General features: G+C 40.2%; 1 long non-coding RNA gene across 2 annotated transcripts; it reads left to right on the top strand.

The window, feature by feature from the left end:
* Nucleotides 1–8,719, top strand: LOC310678891. Of its 2 annotated transcripts, none has more exons than XR_014511998.1 (4): nt 1–391; nt 2,282–2,374; nt 6,979–7,762; nt 7,822–8,719. It is a non-coding gene; the product is annotated as an uncharacterized lncRNA (long non-coding RNA). The 2 variants fall into 2 exon arrangements; XR_014511999.1 differs by having other exon boundaries at nt 11–1,399.
* The last annotated feature ends 975 nt before the right edge of the window (nt 8,720–9,694 follow it).

Here is a 9,694-nt window from a genome sequence, read left to right as displayed (position 1 = left end):
CATCCTCACCATTATCAAAACAACGTTCAGCGGCCCTGCACGCTCCTTACGCCGGGCCTTGGCGGAGCTTCCTCAGCGAACGCAGAACCTGTTTTGAATCTCGGCGCCCAGATTGGGACGCGCGAAGGACGGCGAGGGAAGTCTCTGAGCGCCCACAGAGTGTTGTTGGCCCGCCGCCGCTGCGAAACTCGCAGGCAGACGCGGCCTCCCTGGGCGGACTCGTTATTTTAGTAAGGAAAAGCACTGCCGGAATAACCAGATTGGCCTTCTCTAAAGAATCCAAAACAACCTCGACACTTGCACAGTTAATGAATACAGTACTATACTCTCCAAGTAAAAACACAAAAATATTGCAGTCCTTCAACAGGACCCGATGCACGTTTACTCAGAAGTAAGTTCCGCTGAGTTTAAGGGGATTTACTCGCAAGTAACTGAAAAGCCTTGTTTCACTCGAGAGTATATACACGTGTACTTACAGTTGAGCAACACCTTTATTAGAACCAAACTAAATCCCACAAAATTGGGGCAAGCTTCGAATCTCCCCAAACTCTTAAATTATTCAATTTGTTACGCAAAGCAGAAAAATGGGAGGAGGGGGAATAAAAGTTAAAAAATCAGGCCAACTGTCAGCTTGGATTATTTTTTAATTTTAGAATAATCACTTTTGGGCACAATCCAGCCTACCATAGTCACCACCCATCTGCAGAATATTCCCATAGATGAAGTAGAACCAGATTGCCATAGATGGACAGAATGCTATGTGAAGGCAGAAGATTTTAAAATGTTATGAACCGCCCTGGAATCCATTTTGAAGGGTGGCATATTAATATAATAAATAAATTCAATAGGAGGACTGTACATTTCCAAAATTGCCAGCCAGCCAGCTGTTTATCTCCCCTCAATATCCATTGTACTGCTCATTGAGTGGAGAAAAGTAACTGGCTGGGAATGTGGGTGGTGTACCCAGACCTCCCTTAAAAGTTCTTTGGCAGTCTTCCTCAAGAAGCAGTGATAAAACACAACTTGTGCCCCCAAATCCTTTAGTTTCCTACCCAGAACCTTGGAGATCTGTTCAAGATTTCTTCTGATTGCAGCATTGGCTCACAAATAGATCGGCAATAGATTTCAATCAGTGGGTTTTATGAGTTTAATCAACCTTTCCATCATATCTTGAACACATATTCCAGGAAGGCAATATACCTCCTGAGATGATATATCAGGTCTGCACACAACTGCTTCTGACCCATTACTTGGTGGACTTAGAAGTTTCGCTGGCTACAGATAACTTGTGCTCTATCCTGTGTTGCTCAGTACGTATATGCAGCTTGTCTGACAGAGTAACAGCCCTATTCTGCTGCTCCATTTGATCCTTGCCTGTCCTGGTTATGAAGTGAAAATGGTGAGAACCTTGGGGAAATGTGAGCATATCATATTGGAATATATAATAGCAAGGGATGTAAAAACTGAGCATAGTCAGATATATACACTAGACTCTCAGAAAATCAGTATCAAAAAGCTCAATATCAAAAATCGATGTCAGAAAAGTTGGATAGGAACAATGACTATAAATTCTGAAGGTGTTCCAGAGGGATGACAAATTTTGAAGGCACGTTCCAGAAGTATTCTAATGGAAAGGAAATTGGAGACATCTAACGAAGCCTATGTGACTGTATAGGCCTACAGGGAGTTCTCTGATGAGCTGAGGCAAAAAAACCCCCAACATATATAGGGGATGAAAGTCTGGGAGAAACGCGGAAGACCACTGTAATTTCGAGGAGTTAGATGACATGTCTTTTCCCCTTTTACATCCCCGGTTTAAGATTTGCCGATTCATGACAGTATAATTTGTTTTTCACACACCTGTGTCAGGAGTTTCCTGTGTCCCCTGTGTTCTAAGTGCTGATTGGCTAGTAGGGAGGATACCCAGTTGCAGTGAATTGGGCTGGAGACTCAGCTACTCCGCATTAGTCACACCCAGTGTCCCGGGCTGATCATGAGTGATGCCTGCTAACCAGGTGCAATCAATCAAATCAAAGTTGGCTATAAAAGCTGTAGGCTGAAGGGACTCAGGGAGCTTCTTCATAGATAGAGGTACCAGATGCTGTGAGACTGTCGGCCAGGGTCTCTCTTGCTGCTTTACCTGGCAGCTGAAGGGGAGATTGTGTGTGACTTCTGTCTGGTATGCTATAATTTGTGTTTTGTATGCCTGCTGCTATTTGTTAACCTTATGCAAATAAATAATTACTTATTCTTTATCCACTGGTGTGTTTATTAGCTCCAGATCCAGAAAGAACCCTATCCTTGGCAGAACAGAAAGGAGGAACATATAATCAAGGATGAATAGCCTGAACCTGTAAGGATGATGTCAGATATGGTATGTCATGCACTGGCTTGGTTTCCTTGTTGTTGGAATATAAAACGGGGGATTTGGAGGAGATGGAATTTCCCTCAGGGCCAACCCTAGATGTTCATATTAAGGCAGAAGCACGTATGCAAAACGAGACCACTGAGTAACTTCCAGTCTGAGGAGGTCATCTTGGCTGTATTTTTCTGCAGGCCCAGATCATAGAGCCTCAGTTTTCACAGCCATTGCCCACCCTGGACAACCATTAGCAGGACTAACAGCAGCAGCAGATATGCTATATGCTTATGATAATACTTTATTTTCTTGTTAATTATGCCTGCTTGAATGTTCATTTCATATTTGACTTGCTTTAGTAATGTTATCTTTTGAAATGTTTCAGATATTTTTGGTCACGTTTGCCACGTTAATAATAATAATAATAATAATAGTTATACCCTGCCCATCTGGTGGGGTTTCCCCAGCCACTCTAGGCGGCTAACACGTTTAAGTGTGCAGTCTGTAATGGGCCTCCTTTGTAATGTTTTATTTTGACTGTAATCATTATATTTGACTTTCTTCAGTTATGTTTTATTCTGAATTGTTTTTGAGATTTTTTGCCAATTGCTTATTTTCCATAATTTTAAACAAATTGTCACCAAATTAATATAAATTCAATACAAATTTAAAAACTAACCCCCCCAAATGTCCCCTCTATTTTCCACTCTCCTTTGCTGCTCCTAATAAAATAACTTTTCCAACTATTATTTCAAAATGCACTCATCCCTTCTCCCTACACATCACCTGTTCAATTACCAATTTCTGCTATGGCTTTTATACATTGTTATAACCTGTCCTCAAAATAGTTGAGTAGAGTAAATCTTCCATCTATCTATAACATACACACATTCCTCCTTAACATGGCCCTGAACATTGCTGCCTGACATCTGTCCCCAGTAATCAACTCAGCTGCACGGGTGTGGCATGCAGAGGGTGAAAATGAAACCCCTAGGTTTTTTTTCTCCCCCTCTAACACTGCCAATCTCCAAGCATCACCCATCCTTCACATTTCGCCAAATTTAATCCTCAGTTTTACATACAACCATCTCATTAATAAACAATCACAATCCATCTCTCTTCTGTCTGAAAGTCTTAGAAGCTGTCAAGATGGTATACACTGTGGTCCATCCTGTCCCTTTCACTGTTCTTTTTTCCAGCTTCAAGTTTCAAGGGGGGTGGGCTGATGTAATCGCAGCAAAATCCAGATCTCCTCTCCATCCTTCCCCCTAAACTAATAAATCTTCCTGCAGTCCATCCTTCCGATCCTCAGTTCCATTACATCCAACTCCAGTTTATTCTCTTCTGAGTGCTTAAAATCAATCCAGTTGTTTCCCATCTTTTCTTCTTTACTATTTTCATTTCACAATATGAAGTTCCAAGGGGTGGTCAAAATCCCTCAAAAGTCCCTCAAGGTTGTTACTCTCCATCTTCTTTCAGGCAAAGTCCTTAGTTATAAAATAAATTAATTGCGAAGAGGTGTCTTTAAAGTCCACCCGTCCTGAAAACTTTGCATTCCATTGCTTTAGATTAAAAAAAAGACTTAAAATATTGCCTCCCCTCCGCTCCTTCCACCGTTCAAGCAAAGCAAAAATTAGCGTCTTTCATTATTTCCAAACCTTTCGAAACCGATGATTTTCTCCTCCAGCAAAAATCAGGATCTTTTCAGCGGGGTGCTTCTTGTCCAAATTCAAAGGTGTTCCACAGCTTACCATGGTAGCTTGCTTGGGCTGTCCTTGGATGAAGCCATTGAGCTCAGTGCCCTTACCTTTTTGTCTGGGAGACAGGGATTTCCATCCCCGCTCACAAACAAAGAAAAGGCATTAACGGATGACCGTGGGTCTTGCCCTTTCAATACCCTCAAAAGGTTAGGGGAGACATGCCCCTTACCCCCCATTAATCTCTGTCTGGGACCCCTCCTGGGTGCCAGAGCACCAGGTTTGATGCAAACAGGAAGTCTTATTCTGGATTATTTTAGTTGATGTTTTTATGTGTTGCAAACCACTCTGAGATTTTTTCTTAAACATATAAAGTGGAATAGATGATGATGATGTTTCCTCCTCTGACTTGAAGAACTCCAGTTTGGAAGCCTAGTAGAAGCACGGTCTCTTTCCGTCAGAGGTGACAACTGCTAAAGCAGACTGGACCCCTTTAAAATATATAATTAATTTCAGGAACTTCACATCTTATACAATCTTTTTGGACTTCCATCAGCACCTCTGATGATCCACCATTTTTTATCATTTCTTCTGCATTTCTTAAATTCCTATTGCCTTTAATTATATTAACTCACAATCCACCTGTTTAACCATTTTTGCAATAATTCAAATAATTTACCTCACAAAACTTCCTGCAAACCTACAAACGTAATCGGGTCATCACAATTACTTTTCAAATAGTCCGTAAATTTACACCAGTCTTCTGTGAATCTCTGGTCCCGCAGGTTTTGAATTCTTCTAGATTATCCAATTCTGCATAGTCCATCAATTTCATCCTCCATTCTTCTTTTGTCGGTAATTCTTCTTGCTTCCATTTTTGTGCCAATAATATTCTTGCTGCCGTCACTGCATATAAAAATAACTTACAATCCTTTCTATTTATATCATCTCCTACAATGCCAAGTAAAAATGCTTCTGGTTTCTTAATAAATGTATACTTCAACATTTTTTTCATCTCATTATATATCATCTCCCAGAAGTTTTTCACCATTTTACATTCCCACCACATATGATAAAATGTTCCCTCTTTTTCTTTGCATTTCCAACATTTATTGCTAACTTTATACATTTTAGCTAATTTAACGGGTGTAATATACCATCTATACATCATTTTCATCACATTTTCCTTTAAGGCATTGCATGCAGTAAATTTTAAACCTTCATTCCATAGTTTTCCCCAATCATTCAACTGTATATTATACCCAATATCTTTGCCCAATGAATCATTACCCGACTTTACCTCCTCATCCTTCAAATGCCTTTCAAGCAGCAATTTATACATTTTGGACAAAATTTTATATTTATTACTTAATAGCTCTACTTCAAACTTTGATTTATTATCATCAAATCCTTTTTCTTTAAAATCCTGTTTAAACATTTCATTAACCTGGCAGTAGTGGAGCCAATCATTCACATATTCTTTAACTTATTCATATGGCTTCATCTTCCACTTACTCCCTTTTTGTATTCCCCATAAGTTATCCAATTCCCACCCATATTGATCCTTTTCACACTCATTGCTTCTAATGGAGATAACCAATGTGGCGTTTTACGTTCCAGTAGGTTTTGATACCTATCCCATATTTCTATTAGAGATCTTCGAAATATGTGGTTTCCAAATCCTTTATGGACTTTTGTTTTGTTATACCATAAATATGCGTGCCAACCAAATCTATTATCATAACCTTCCAGATCTAACAATTCTGTATTTACTAATAACATCCATTCCTTTAACCAACAGAGACAAGATGCTTCATAATACAATTTCAAATCTGGCAGGGCGAAGCCACCTCTTTAACATATGTTAACAACTTATATTGTATTCTCGGCTTGTTTCCCTGCCAGATATATCTTGAAATTGCTTTTTGCCACTCTTTAAAAATTGTTGCTCCCTTGATTATTGGAATTGACTGAAACAAAAATATCTTTGGTAGCACATTCATTTTGATAGCAGAAATCCTTCCCCAAAATGACAATTTCATCCTTCCCCATATTTCCAAGTCTCTCTTAATTCATTCCACACCGGTGTATAATTATTTTGAAAAAGATCAATATTTTTAGGCGTTAACCAAATAACTAAATATTTAACATCACTCTGGGTCCCGTTCTGGGTGCTGGCGTCGGGGGAAGCTTGGGCTGGGGGGAAATAATTTTTTCCCCCTTTATTCCCCCCCCCCCCCCCAAATCTAGGTGTGTCCTATAGGGCGAAAAATACGGTAATCAAACAATCTCCTGGAAATTTCTTTGCCTTAACAGTCCTTATTTTAATTCTAAAAGCATTCTGAATTGTCTTTCTGACATCTCCCACTTCCATACTTAATCATTGTGCAATCTCCAATGTTAGCCTCTCCAGAATATTCTCCCCTTGTATTTCAGGCGCGGATCTCAATCTCAAATTTGATTCTCTTTAACTCAATTCATTCAATTCATGTTGGAGTAGAAGGACTTTGATTTTTTTATTTTATGGTGCCGGACTGTGTTCCCTGGGAAAGATTAGCTTTGTTTTTGCTTTGAGAGATTTATGGCTCTGCTGCTTTGGTGAAGATATATATATATTTCTCCCTTTTCCCCCTTTTTTCTCTCCTGTTTTCTTTTTACTTTTTTCTGAATTTGTTTTTAGGAATAATGGATTAAAATTTGGTGTATATGGTTTTGTTGGAACTTTGATTAAAGGATTGGATTGGCCAGGCAAGTGGTGGAAGAAATTTATTTATTTATTTATTTATTTATTTATTATATTTCTTTGCTGTCCCTTACCTTATTGTGGTTTTTAGATTTTGTCTCCCTGATTGTATTTTTTTGTTGCTCTTCTTTTTAATACTATCATTATTATTTGTTTATCCCATTTGACTATTTTATTAGGATACTACAATGGATTAGCCAAACAAGAGGCAGAAAAAGCTCCTTTCCTTTTTTAGTGGTTTACTTTGAAGAAATTTGGTGTCCCAAAGATTGCTAATATAGTGGATTGGCCAATCAAGAGGCAGAAGGGTGTTAAGTTAAATTTGTGGGTGATACTTAGTGGCACGAAAAGAGAAATAATGTCTCAAACACCGAAGAAAACAGGAGAAGGTGGGACACCTTTGGAAAGAAGAGGATCAAAACAAGATATTGAATTTAAGGGAGACATTTTAAAAATGTTTACAAAAATTAAAAAAGATATTAAACAACGTGAGAAGAATTTGGAGACGAGATTAGAATCGATGGATGAAAAATATGACATGACAGTTAATGAACTGAAGGGACAGATGAAGGAAATAACAAAAAGAACGCAAAACCTGGAAGAAGAAATGAAACGAATAAAACAGGAATTAAAGGAAATAAGGAAGGAGCAAGAAAGGGTTAAGGGAGAAATTGCAGAAATTAATAAGACACAAGAAGAATTATGGGATGCGATTGCTGGACTCCTTTAAATTAGGCGGTTTCTTTCACAGAAGGCAGAGCTAACTACTTAAAGCTGCAGCTCTTATTTAAGGTTCAGTCTGACGTTGACTGATACTGAAACATTTGAGTTCTGCTCTAGTGGAGTCTCCAGCCAGAACCCTGCATAGAACTGTCCAGGGAGCTGTTAAATCCTGAAGTCTAGCCCCACCCTGCCCAAACCTAAACTCTTACCTTGAGTCAAAAACTCTGTAAAACTGAGGTTGTTCTTGTTACAGAACCATTTTTTTAGTCCAATTGTGTGTGAAGGAAGCCCTCTGGCAGCAGAGAATTAGGTGTGCTGCAAGCATAAATTGCACAACCGATGGCGGAGAATACAGCCCTGCAAGGTCAGCTCCAGGCAGCCCATACTGCTGCCACCTCCAGTCCAACCCAAATACCTCCTAGGGGAAAGTGTCTCATTAGCCTCCCAGACAAAATTGTTGAAAACCCAATTAATGTTTCTTAGCTTTTTGGTCCAATTGCCTTCCAGCTGATGGGTTTTCTGGCAGACCAAATGGAAACCTGTTTTGCCTGCCATATGTGTTGGAGCCTTGCCTGCTTCCTTAATGATTATGCCACCTTCCTTGTGGAATTTAAATGGGCATTTGAAGAGCCACATCAGAAAGAAGCACCCAGTTGGTGGATCTGCCCTTTATGCCAGGGAATGGAGTTTGTGCTTGACTGTGTCAAGTACTGCCCAGCATCTAGAGTAGAATGAGGCAGCCTTCACTGATCAATTTCAGGAGGGCCTAGGGGGATCACATTCAGGATGAATTTACTGTACTTAAATTGATGTACCTACACATAGCAGTGAGTTGGGGGTCACAGCAATCTCTTTCTGAGTAGTTGACTATTGCTGTCATGGGTAATGTGTGTGAGGGGTATTATAGCATTGTTTTTGGGATGTTGTGCAGTGCCTGTTGTGGTACAGGTATGTTTGCTTTTGGTTTCTGCTGTTATTGTGTTGTTGACCTGCTGAGTGTGCATAGGATCTTAGTCCAGGTATAGTGGCAAAGGGTCAGACTGTTATACTTTTGAGGAATCTGTTAGTATTTTTAAGAAAGCAAGTCTCAGTTCAGTGGAAATTACTCTCAAGTAAGTGTGCCTAGGATTGCAGTCTTGAATGTGTGATTTTTCCTTAACCCAAAGCACACTGGAAATAAAAATTATTGTAAATTGTTGTGCACACACACAAGCTTGTTGCTATTTATTATACCAGGTGGTTGCCCTTTGGTTTCTCAAATTGCAAGAAAATTAATGTAACTGAATGTATTTAGATAACAAAAGCTGCAGAAGAGGGCAACAATGTGAGAGTGCAATCCCAAACCCCAGGTACATCACATCCTAACCCCTCCCAGCTGGTCTATCACTCACACCTCACCCACAAATCAAACTGGCTTTAAACCAGTATAAATTATTCACCTTGGTGCATCTACTTATGCCAGCTGCTAGTTTAAATTAAGCCAGCACAAGGTATACCAGTGTAGAGGGCAAAGGGGGATATATAAAGGGTGGGAATGAATGTCCTGGGGGAAGTGAGAGGGGTAAACACAGTGATGCTACATCCTAACTCAGTTCATTCACTGGTCCTGCTACAGATCTCAGTGAAACTAAATTCATACTTTCATTCCACTACCACCCCCAAGCCTGGCCAGAAGCCAGTAGGACACAGCTAAAATTTCACAAGATACATGCCAGTATCTGCCTTATTAGCAGTGTTCTGCTAGTTGGGGCATTTATTTGAGGCATTTTTACTCTGCTGTCAGTTGAAATTGATCCCAGAATAGCTTAAAGGTAAAGGGACCCCTGACCGTTAGGTCCAGTTGTGGCTGACTCTGGGGTTGCGGTGCTGATCTCACTTTATTGGCCGAGGGAGCTGGCGTACAGCTTCCGGGTCATGTGGCCAGCATGACTAAGCCGCTTCTGGTGAACCAGAGCAGCACACAGAAATGCTGTTTACCTTCCCACCGGAGCGGTACCTATTTATCTACTTGCACTTTGATGTGCTTTCGAACTGCTAGGTTGGCAGGAGCAGGGACCGAGCAACGGGAGCTCACCCCATTACGGGGATTCGAACCACCGATCTTCTGATCGGCAAGTTCTAGGCTCTGTGGTTTAACCCACAGCGCCACCCGTGTCCCCCAGAATAGCTTAC

Source organism: Podarcis tiliguerta (assembly GCF_965153285.1).
Source record: "Podarcis tiliguerta genome assembly, chromosome: 5".
In the NCBI taxonomy this organism is placed as follows: domain Eukaryota; kingdom Metazoa; phylum Chordata; class Lepidosauria; order Squamata; family Lacertidae; genus Podarcis; species Podarcis tiliguerta.
The sequence above is the reverse complement of the archived record's forward strand: the minus strand, read 5'-3'. Positions and strand labels throughout refer to the sequence as shown.